The sequence below is a fragment of the Betta splendens genome, chromosome 2 (assembly GCF_900634795.4).
Source record: "Betta splendens chromosome 2, fBetSpl5.4, whole genome shotgun sequence".
NCBI classification, from domain to species: domain Eukaryota; kingdom Metazoa; phylum Chordata; class Actinopteri; order Anabantiformes; family Osphronemidae; genus Betta; species Betta splendens.
In genome coordinates, this window is record NC_040882.2 from 25,479,067 (window position 1) to 25,488,342 (window position 9,276).

At 47.9% G+C, this 9,276-nt stretch overlaps 1 protein-coding gene across 1 annotated transcript in view; it reads left to right on the forward strand.

Moving 5' to 3' along the window:
- LOC114869085 (butyrophilin-like protein 8) overlaps positions 1–9,276 on the forward strand; it is a 98,402-nt gene that overhangs the window by 48,298 nt on the left and 40,828 nt on the right. The gene's annotated exons all lie outside the window — the stretch shown is intronic.

The following is a 9,276-nucleotide window of genomic DNA, read 5'->3' on the forward strand; positions in this document are numbered from 1 at the left end:
ATAACTCTAATTGATAGGTAAATAACTACTGATCGACATGAGGGTACGAAAAAAAGGAGTCAGACTGGATGCAATTTCTTTGTTTGTCTTGTGCAAACCTGGTGAATAAATACGATGTTAATTCTGATTCTTGATTCTGAGCTGCATCACATGTATCGTCTAATCTTCTAATCTCTAAGATCAGAGTCGAGAAAATGAGCTGCAGCTTGATTTAGACGTCTTAGTAATGTCTGATAATGTGTCTATGTTGTGATCAGCACAAACAGACAGAAAAGAACAGAAACATTAAACTGTTGGAGCATATGTTACATATGAATAAAACAGTCAACACCACGTTGTCTTGTCCTACAAGATCACTGAAAGCGTCTTCATCCACTTCTGTCCATGTTGAAGCCGTGGATGTTACTTCTGCAAAACCTTTGAATGACTGGAAAAGAGCAGATGAATCAGTGCTTTTTTGGTGAACAGCCATCGTTGTCTTGGAACGACTGTGAGTTACACATTCATCACTAACAGACACAGAGAAGTGAGACGTGGCTCATTTTAATAAAACATTTTACCATTTAACACCTGAAGCAAATGCTGATGTAAAAGTCATTCCACATCACTGACGCCTGCAGAACAAGGCTGTGAGTAAAACACAACAAACCTTCTTCATGGACCTGCAGAAAGTCCAACTTTCCTTCAGTTTCACGCAGCTCCACATACGTTTGCTGTTGCTTGAACTTGACCTGGATCAGCATTTGAACTGTGAAACGCAGGCCGTTCCCCAGTGTAAATGAGCATTTAACACTTAACCACACAGAAACGCCTCAAACAGCCTCATGTTATTTATCTTCATGTCATTTCTGTCTTTGTGGTCGTGCTGCTCTGTATCACGCTGTAGATGTTGATTCCTTCTTCCTCTGTTTCTGACAGATATGATCAGAAAAGCTCAGCGGAAGCAATAATCCAGCGATCACAGAGCAGCAGCAGCAGAGAGGCCTTGGGTTTGAGAGAAGCCTCAGTGGTGACAGACACGTGTTTAAAGGTGCTGTACGTCAGTTTATAGCTTGGACCGAGTCCTTTACAAAGACACTGACACTGTGTCTCACATGCCCAGAGCAATAAGTTCTGTCAGTGTTAAAATACCTTCATCCCTGACTCAAAGTCACTGCATCCATGTTGTGGTTTTCCTCTGTTTTGATGTTTCATGTTTTGCTCCTTTCTGTCAGAGCTGGAGGCAAAAACCGTTAAAGGCTTTGATAAGAAGGGGCCAATGTGAGGATAGTGACTATGTAAACAAGACCACGCCCTATATCCTAGAATTTAAGTGCAGTACAAGAAACCGGTTCGGGACAGTTGAGTGTTGCCAGTATTGCGGAGTGGTCCACATGGGGGTGCTTTTTGTTTTTATGTCTGTGTGACACGTGTCCAGCTCTCAGTACGCTAAAGCTCTGCAAGAGAAGGATGGTGAAATACGGGGGATAGATGTTAGCAAAGATGCTGCTGCATTAGCTAACTTACAGGAGCAGTATGCAATGCTCCAGCTAAGCTTTCAGACCACTACAGAAAAACTAGAGCAGGAAATTTTGAGGCCAACAACCAAGATGTCCAGTCAGGAACAAAATAAGGTTCTTTCACAGCCGCCAGTCACGTCTCCATTACAAGGAGCACAGGTCTACTGCCTGCAACCCAGCTTGGACGTGAGTGTGTGGAACTAAAGTGCACTGAAGGTGGGAGCCTTCCACAACTGGCCTCAGCCCCAGGCCCCAGTGAAGGAGCCCACCCCCGGCCCTAAATGTATGTGTATGTGGCTAAGTATGAGGAACTTTGGGAGATACCCAATTCTCCGGGGGGTCCAGCAGACAGAGCCATCAATGGGAATACTCCGTCTACTGGCCCCCCCGGAAGGAGCCCCCAGATTCCTGGACAAGTGTGTATGACTAATGCAATTAAAACTGCAGAGCATCCCACTTGGAAGGGACGGAACCACTTCCCAGTAGTCCCGGTCCCTCCATCAGCAGGACGCCCCTTGCAGACCTAAGTGGATGAATGCGGAGAAATGTAGTTGGGAAGTAGAGCACCAGGGTCCGCATAGCCAGGTTCCCGACTGTAGTGGCTCTGCCACTACGCCCATCCAGCCCCCGGAAGGAGCCCCCAGATTCCTGGACAAGTGTGTATGACTAATGCAATTAAAACTGCAGAGCATCCCACTTGGAAGGGACGGAACCACTTCCCAGTAGTCCCGGTCCCTCCATCAGCAGGACGCCCCTTGCAGACCTAAGTGGATGAATGCGGAGAAATGTAGTTGGGAAGTAGAGCACCAGGGTCCGCATAGCCAGGTTCCCGACTGTAGTGGCTCTGCCACTACGCCCATCCAGCTAGCAGAGGAAGGATTCCCAGCAGCCAGGGAGTAGTCCCGGTCCCTCCATCAGCAGGACGCCCCTTGCAGACCTAAGTGGATGAATGCGGAGAAATGTAGTTGGGAAGTAGAGCACCAGGGTCCGCATAGCCAGGTTCCCGACTGTAGTGGCTCTGCCACTACGCCCATCCAGCCCCCGGAAGGAGCCCCCAGATTCCTGGACAAGTGTGTATGACTAATGCAATTAAAACTGCAGAGCATCCCACTTGGAAGGGACGGAACCACTTCCCAGTAGTCCCGGTCCCTCCATCAGCAGGACGCCCCTTGCAGACCTAAGTGGATGAATGCGGAGAAATGTAGTTGGGAAGTAGAGCACCAGGGTCCGCATAGCCAGGTTCCCGACTGTAGTGGCTCTGCCACTACGCCCATCCAGCAAGCAGAGGAAGGATTCCCAGCAGCCAGGGAGCCCACACACCTTCAGTTCCAGGAGGGCAGGTGTTGCGACCCAAGCCGCCCACACAGAGCCCCCCACAGAGCTGCAGCAGCCACAGAGACAGCACCCGAGGCCAGAGCGGGCCACCGGGGGTCAACGCTGTCCGCCCCATGAGAACCAGGGGCAAACACTCCCCCCGGCGGGAGGGTCGGCCTGAAAGAGTAGAGCCCGAGGACCCACGGGCCGTAGGGAGTCCGCCAAAAGATGCCCCCGCGCGCAGAGTGGGGCCCGCCCCCAGTCCACCACCCCCACACGAGCGGAGCGGGGCCTACCCCATCGGCCCGACCTCATCCCCTGGCGCCACCGCGGCCTGCAGCACAAGGCCAGCAATTGGTGGGGTCAGCAGAAAAGAGACCACCCAGGCAGACGATCATCATACCCCGGGCGAAAAACCGGACCCCCTACACTTCAACCGCACCACCAATGCACTCTCAGATACATTCTCGCACTCACACCATTCGCTTGATCACATTCGTGGGGAGGGTAGGTCTCCGGCCTGCCGTCCATGTTGCCCCAGGCAGGGACCGCAGCTCCTCCCGAGCCCCGACCAACCCCCCCAACCCGGGGGAGGCAGAGGGCAGCAGAAAAAGGTACCCCAGAACCCTGCAACCCAGCTTGGACGTGAGTGTGTGGAACTAAAGTGCACTGAAGGTGGGAGCCTTCCACAACTGGCCTCAGCCCCAGGCCCCAGTGAAGGAGCCCACCCCCGGCCCTAAATGTATGTGTATGTGGCTAAGTATGAGGAACTTTGGGAGATACCCAATTCTCCGAGGGGTCCAGCAGACAGAGCCATCAATGGGAATACTCCGTCTACTGGCCCCCCCGGAAGGAGCCCCCAGATTCCTGGACAAGTGTGTATGACTAATGCAATTAAAACTGCAGAGCATCCCACTTGGAAGGGACGGAACCACTTCCCAGTAGTCCCGGTCCCTCCATCAGCAGGACGCCCCTTGCAGACCTAAGTGGATGAATGCGGAGAAATGTAGTTGGGAAGTAGAGCACCAGGGTCCGCATAGCCAGGTTCCCGACTGTAGTGGCTCTGCCACTACGCCCATCCAGCCCCCGGAAGGAGCCCCCAGATTCCTGGACAAGTGTGTATGACTAATGCAATTAAAACTGCAGAGCATCCCACTTGGAAGGGACGGAACCACTTCCCAGTAGTCCCGGTCCCTCCATCAGCAGGACGCCCCTTGCAGACCTAAGTGGATGAATGCGGAGAAATGTAGTTGGGAAGTAGAGCACCAGGGTCCGCATAGCCAGGTTCCCGACTGTAGTGGCTCTGCCACTACGCCCATCCAGCAAGCAGAGGAAGGATTCCCAGCAGCCAGGGAGTAGTCCCGGTCCCTCCATCAGCAGGACGCCCCTTGCAGACCTAAGTGGATGAATGCGGAGAAATGTAGTTGGGAAGTAGAGCACCAGGGTCCGCATAGCCAGGTTCCCGACTGTAGTGGCTCTGCCACTACGCCCATCCAGCCCCCGGAAGGAGCCCCCAGATTCCTGGACAAGTGTGTATGACTAATGCAATTAAAACTGCAGAGCATCCCACTTGGAAGGGACGGAACCACTTCCCAGTAGTCCCGGTCCCTCCATCAGCAGGACGCCCCTTGCAGACCTAAGTGGATGAATGCGGAGAAATGTAGTTGGGAAGTAGAGCACCAGGGTCCGCATAGCCAGGTTCCCGACTGTAGTGGCTCTGCCACTACGCCCATCCAGCAAGCAGAGGAAGGATTCCCAGCAGCCAGGGAGCCCACACACCTTCAGTTCCAGGAGGGCAGGTGTTGCGACCCAAGCCGCCCACACAGAGCCCCCCAGGCAGAGCTGCAGCAGCCACAGAGACAGCACCCGAGGCCAGAGCGGGCCACCGGGGGTCAACGCTGTCCGCCCCATGAGAACCAGGGGCAAACACTCCCCCCGGCGGGAGGGTCGGCCTGAAAGAGTAGAGCCCGAGGACCCACGGGCCGTAGGGAGTCCGCCAAAAGATGCCCCCGCGCGCAGAGTGGGGCCCGCCCCCAGTCCACCACTCCCACACGAGCGGAGCGGGGCCTACCCCATCGGCCCGACCTCATCCCCTGGCGCCACCGCGGCCTGCAGCACAAGGCCAGCAATTGGTGGGGTCAGCAGAAAAGAGACCACCCAGGCAGACGATCATCATACCCCGGGCGAAAAACCGGACCCCCTACACTTCAACCGCACCACACGCATATCAACTCACACAAACACAGACGCATACACCCACCCACACCCTCACTGTCTGGTCTACATTGGAAATTAAGATATAGATTTTGGATACTGTCCTTTTCCCTGATATATCAATAAATCGCTCTATTACTGGTGGTGGTTGCATGTGGATGGCAGTATTCTTACTTTTTGCATTAAGTATTGACTTTTAGTTGTTGGTATTCTAAGAAATTGGCACTAGTGATTTCATAGTGAGACACTAGTTCTTCAAAAGAGGTAAACTTGTCTCTTGTGAAAACGTGTTTCAGATGTGTTATCCCTTTGATATGCCAAGTTGGAAAGTGTATTGCCTTTTTGTTTTGTATGATGTCTGGATTGTTCCAGAGAGGTGTGTTTTGGCAAAGAGTAAGCGAAGACCCATTAATTTTTAGAAACTCCCACCACGCTTGCAGAGATGCTTTTATGCTAATGTTCTGGTAACAACTATGATGTTTGATTTTGGTGCTGATAAAGGGCAGATCTACAACTTTTATATTTCCACAAAATATTTGTTCAATGTCTATCCAGGAGGAGTCTGCTGGCATGGGTTTTATCCATTTGTGGACATGGTTCAGTCTATTGGCAAGAAAATAGTGGTGGAAGTTAGGTAGTTCTAGGCCGCCGCAGCATCTGGATTTTTGAAGAGTTTTTAAACTAATTTGTGGTGGCTTGGTTTTCCACAAAAACTGTGAGATGTAGGAGTCTAATGTCTTAAACCACGCCTGGGCTGGCTGAGTTGGAATCTTTGAGAATATGTAATTAATTTTTGGCATGATCATCATTTTTATGGTGGCAATTCTTCCCATAAGTGAAATGGGTAAGGACTGCCATCTTTTGAGGTTGGCTTCTATTTGTTTTAATAATGGATTGTAGTTTAGATCAATAAGCTCTGATAGACTAGACGACAATTCAATGCCCAAGTATTTAATGTTCCCTGAATGGAGTGTGGTAGAGGAGATGTTAGTCACCTTAAGGTTAAGTGGTAGCACTATAGATTTGGTCCAGTTAATAGAGTACTCTGAAAGTCCTGAGAATTCATCTATGAGGCTGATAGTTGTAGGAAGAGACGTCTGTGGCTCCAGGAGAAACAGTAACACATCGTCAGCATATAAACTTATTTTATGATTTACTGATTTGGTCGATATTCCAGTAATTCCTTCATGCTGTCTTATTGCTGCGGCTAGAGGTTCAATAAATATTGCAAATAGTGATGGGGACAGTGGGCAGCCCTGTCTGGTCCCTCTATGCAGATTAAACCTTGGTGAGATCTGGTTGTTTGCTCTGACTGCAGCGTTTGCTGAGTTGTATAATATTTGGATCCAGTCTATGAATGTTTCCCCAATTCCGAATTTGTGCAGAGTGGCTAAAAGAAACTTCCAGTTTACTCTATCGAAAGCTTTTTCTGCATCTAAGGAGACGATGGCTGACTCTAGTTTATGGATGGTGACATAATCAATTAAATTAATTAGTCTGTTCATATTGTTTGTTGACTGTCTACCTTTAATGAAGCCTGTTTGATCAGAGTGAATTATATATGGAGTGATTTTTTCTAATCTTCTAGCAAGTGCTTTACACACTATTTTTAGATCTACATTTATTAGTGAAATTGGTCTATAACTCGATGGGAGTGTAGGGTCTTTTCCTGGTTTTTGGAGCAGGCTTATGAAGGCAGAATTCATATTTGTGGGTAATGAATGTTGTTGTTTAATTTCAGCTACCATTTTGTAAAAGCTGAGTGCCAGCATGGACCAGAACTCTTTATAAAATTCAGTTGGGAATCCATCTGGTCCTGGAGCTTTTTTATTGGGCATCTCTTGCAGAGCTTCATGTAGTTCTGCCAAAGATAACAATGAGTCTAGAGTTGTAGATTGTTCTTCATTTAGCTTTGGCAGTTCTAGTTTATTCAGAAACGCCTCTATGGCTGAGGTGGGTGGATCTATTTGGGACGTATATAACTCTTGGTAAAAGTTTTTAAAGGTATCATTTATTTCATGGGAATCACGAGTAATGTTACCTTCCTTATTAGTTATTGAATGGATGATTTGTTTCTCTTTATTGTTTTTTAATTGGTTAGCTAGAAATTTACCACATTTGTTAGCATGGTCAAAGTTCTCCCAGCGTAATTGGTCTATCTGAAACTGAGTTTTGCAATCAATTATATTATTTAATTTCAGCTTTAGATTCTTTAGGTCTTCTAGGACATCATTGGTTGGAGAGGCAGCATATTTAATCTCTAGAGATTTTATTTTTTGCTCTAATTCTAATTCAAGTAACATGTCCTTTTTTTTCTTGTGTGATGAATATGAAATAATTCTACCGCACATAACTGCCTTCCCAGTCTCCCAAAGAACACAGGGTGAGATTTCCGGTGTATCGTTGATTTCTATAAAGGTTTTCCATTCTCTCCTGACATAACTGATGAAGTCTTGATTATTGAGTAATGATGTATTAAACCTCCAATTCCTGGTTGATGGTGTGGCTGTCCTAATCAACGAAATGGACATTGGTGCATGATCACTGATTGTGATAGAGTGAATATTGGTGTCAGAGACATCTTGTAAGACTGAGTTATTTACTAAAATATAATCTATACGGGAGTGAGAGTGGTGAACTGGTGGAAAAGGTATATTCCCTGGATGTAGGATGAAGAGAACGCCATGTGTCACAGAGACCGAAGTCATCCATGTACTGTTTTAAGGTCTGTACTGATTGCCAGTTCCTGTTGCTCACAGCTTTGCTTAGCCTGTCCAACTCTGGGTTAAATACTAAATTAAAGTCCCCTCCTACTATAAGTTTGGAACCAGAGTGAGCAGACAGTGATGTGAAGAAGCTGTGAAAGAAAGAGGGGCCGTCAGCATTAGGGCCATACACATTAGCTATGCAGTATTCAATGTTTCCTATCAAGATATTAATGATTATATATCTACCTTCTGGATCTACAATGGTATCGTTATGCGTAAAGTTAATCTTTTTATTTATCAGGATGGCGACCCCTCTTTGTTTAGAATTGTAACCGGCTAAGTAAGCATGTGGGAACTCTGCTGATGCCAGAGTGTAATTTATAATTTTGGGAATATGAGTTTCCTGTAGTAAAACAATGTCTGCTTGTAGGGTTTTCAAATGATTAAATATTTTAAATCGTTTCTCCTTCTTATTGATTCCACGTACATTCCAAGTGACAATCTTCAGTGGTGTCATATCTTACCTGACTGCTGTGGATCACTAGTCTTGTGTGTATGTAGTGTGACAGACTTTAGGTGTGTGGCTAACCTTAAGTACCTGTGTATTCTGAGTTGTGTGTTATCTATGTATGTGCACGTGTTTCCCCTGTGCAGTAGATGTTTGTGTGTGGCTGCTGGAGGGCTACATAGCTGGCTGACTACGTGGAAGAAGAATAGAGAAAAGGATGGAGACAGTGTGGAGTGAAAGTAGGTGAAGGAAAAAGAGTAAAGGGAAGGAAAATTAAAGTGAAAGGAAAGTGAGTGATTACGTATGGTGAGCGCTTTGCAAAGTGAGTGAGTGAGTGACATTAGAATGACAATAAACATTTACATGAAACATCTGCGAGAGAACGAGTTTGAATACTGGATGTAAAGTTATAACACATAGTTGCATTGCATCTATTATTTTTTTTAACAAACCTTATACATGAAACCATTGTTTTTACATACCACCTGCTAGTAGAGCCACGGAGTTGCTTCCCGGTCCCGGTAGAGCTCTCCGTTGACGTACAGTTTGTCGACGCTGATGACAGCCCTGCAGCCTTCTGCCATGAACCTCTTACGGATGGGGAACAGTCGTCGGCGGCGGTCGAGGATCTCCTTGGGGAACTGGTCGTTGACGCTGTAGTCGGTTCCCTTCAGCTGTCTGCCCCGGCTCTTAACCAGTTCCTTCTGCTTAAAGTCATGAAACTTGGCAACGATGGGTCGGGGGCGCTGGCCATCCGGTCGTCTTCCTCCGAGTCTATGCGAACGGTGGAACGCCATCTTGTCCCCTGCGTCCGCTGGAATCTTCATCTGTTGTTTAAGGAAGTTTTTAATTGTGGTTTCCGTGTTTTCCTCCGCCTGTTCTGGAATCCCCGAGAACACCAGGTTGTCCCTCATGCTGCGGGCCTGCAGATCGATGATGCCTTCTTTTATTTTTTTATTTTCGGCCGCTAGCTGAGCCAAATCCTCCGTCAGGGACTGCACCATTCCTTTCAGGGCCTCGTTCTCGCTGGCGA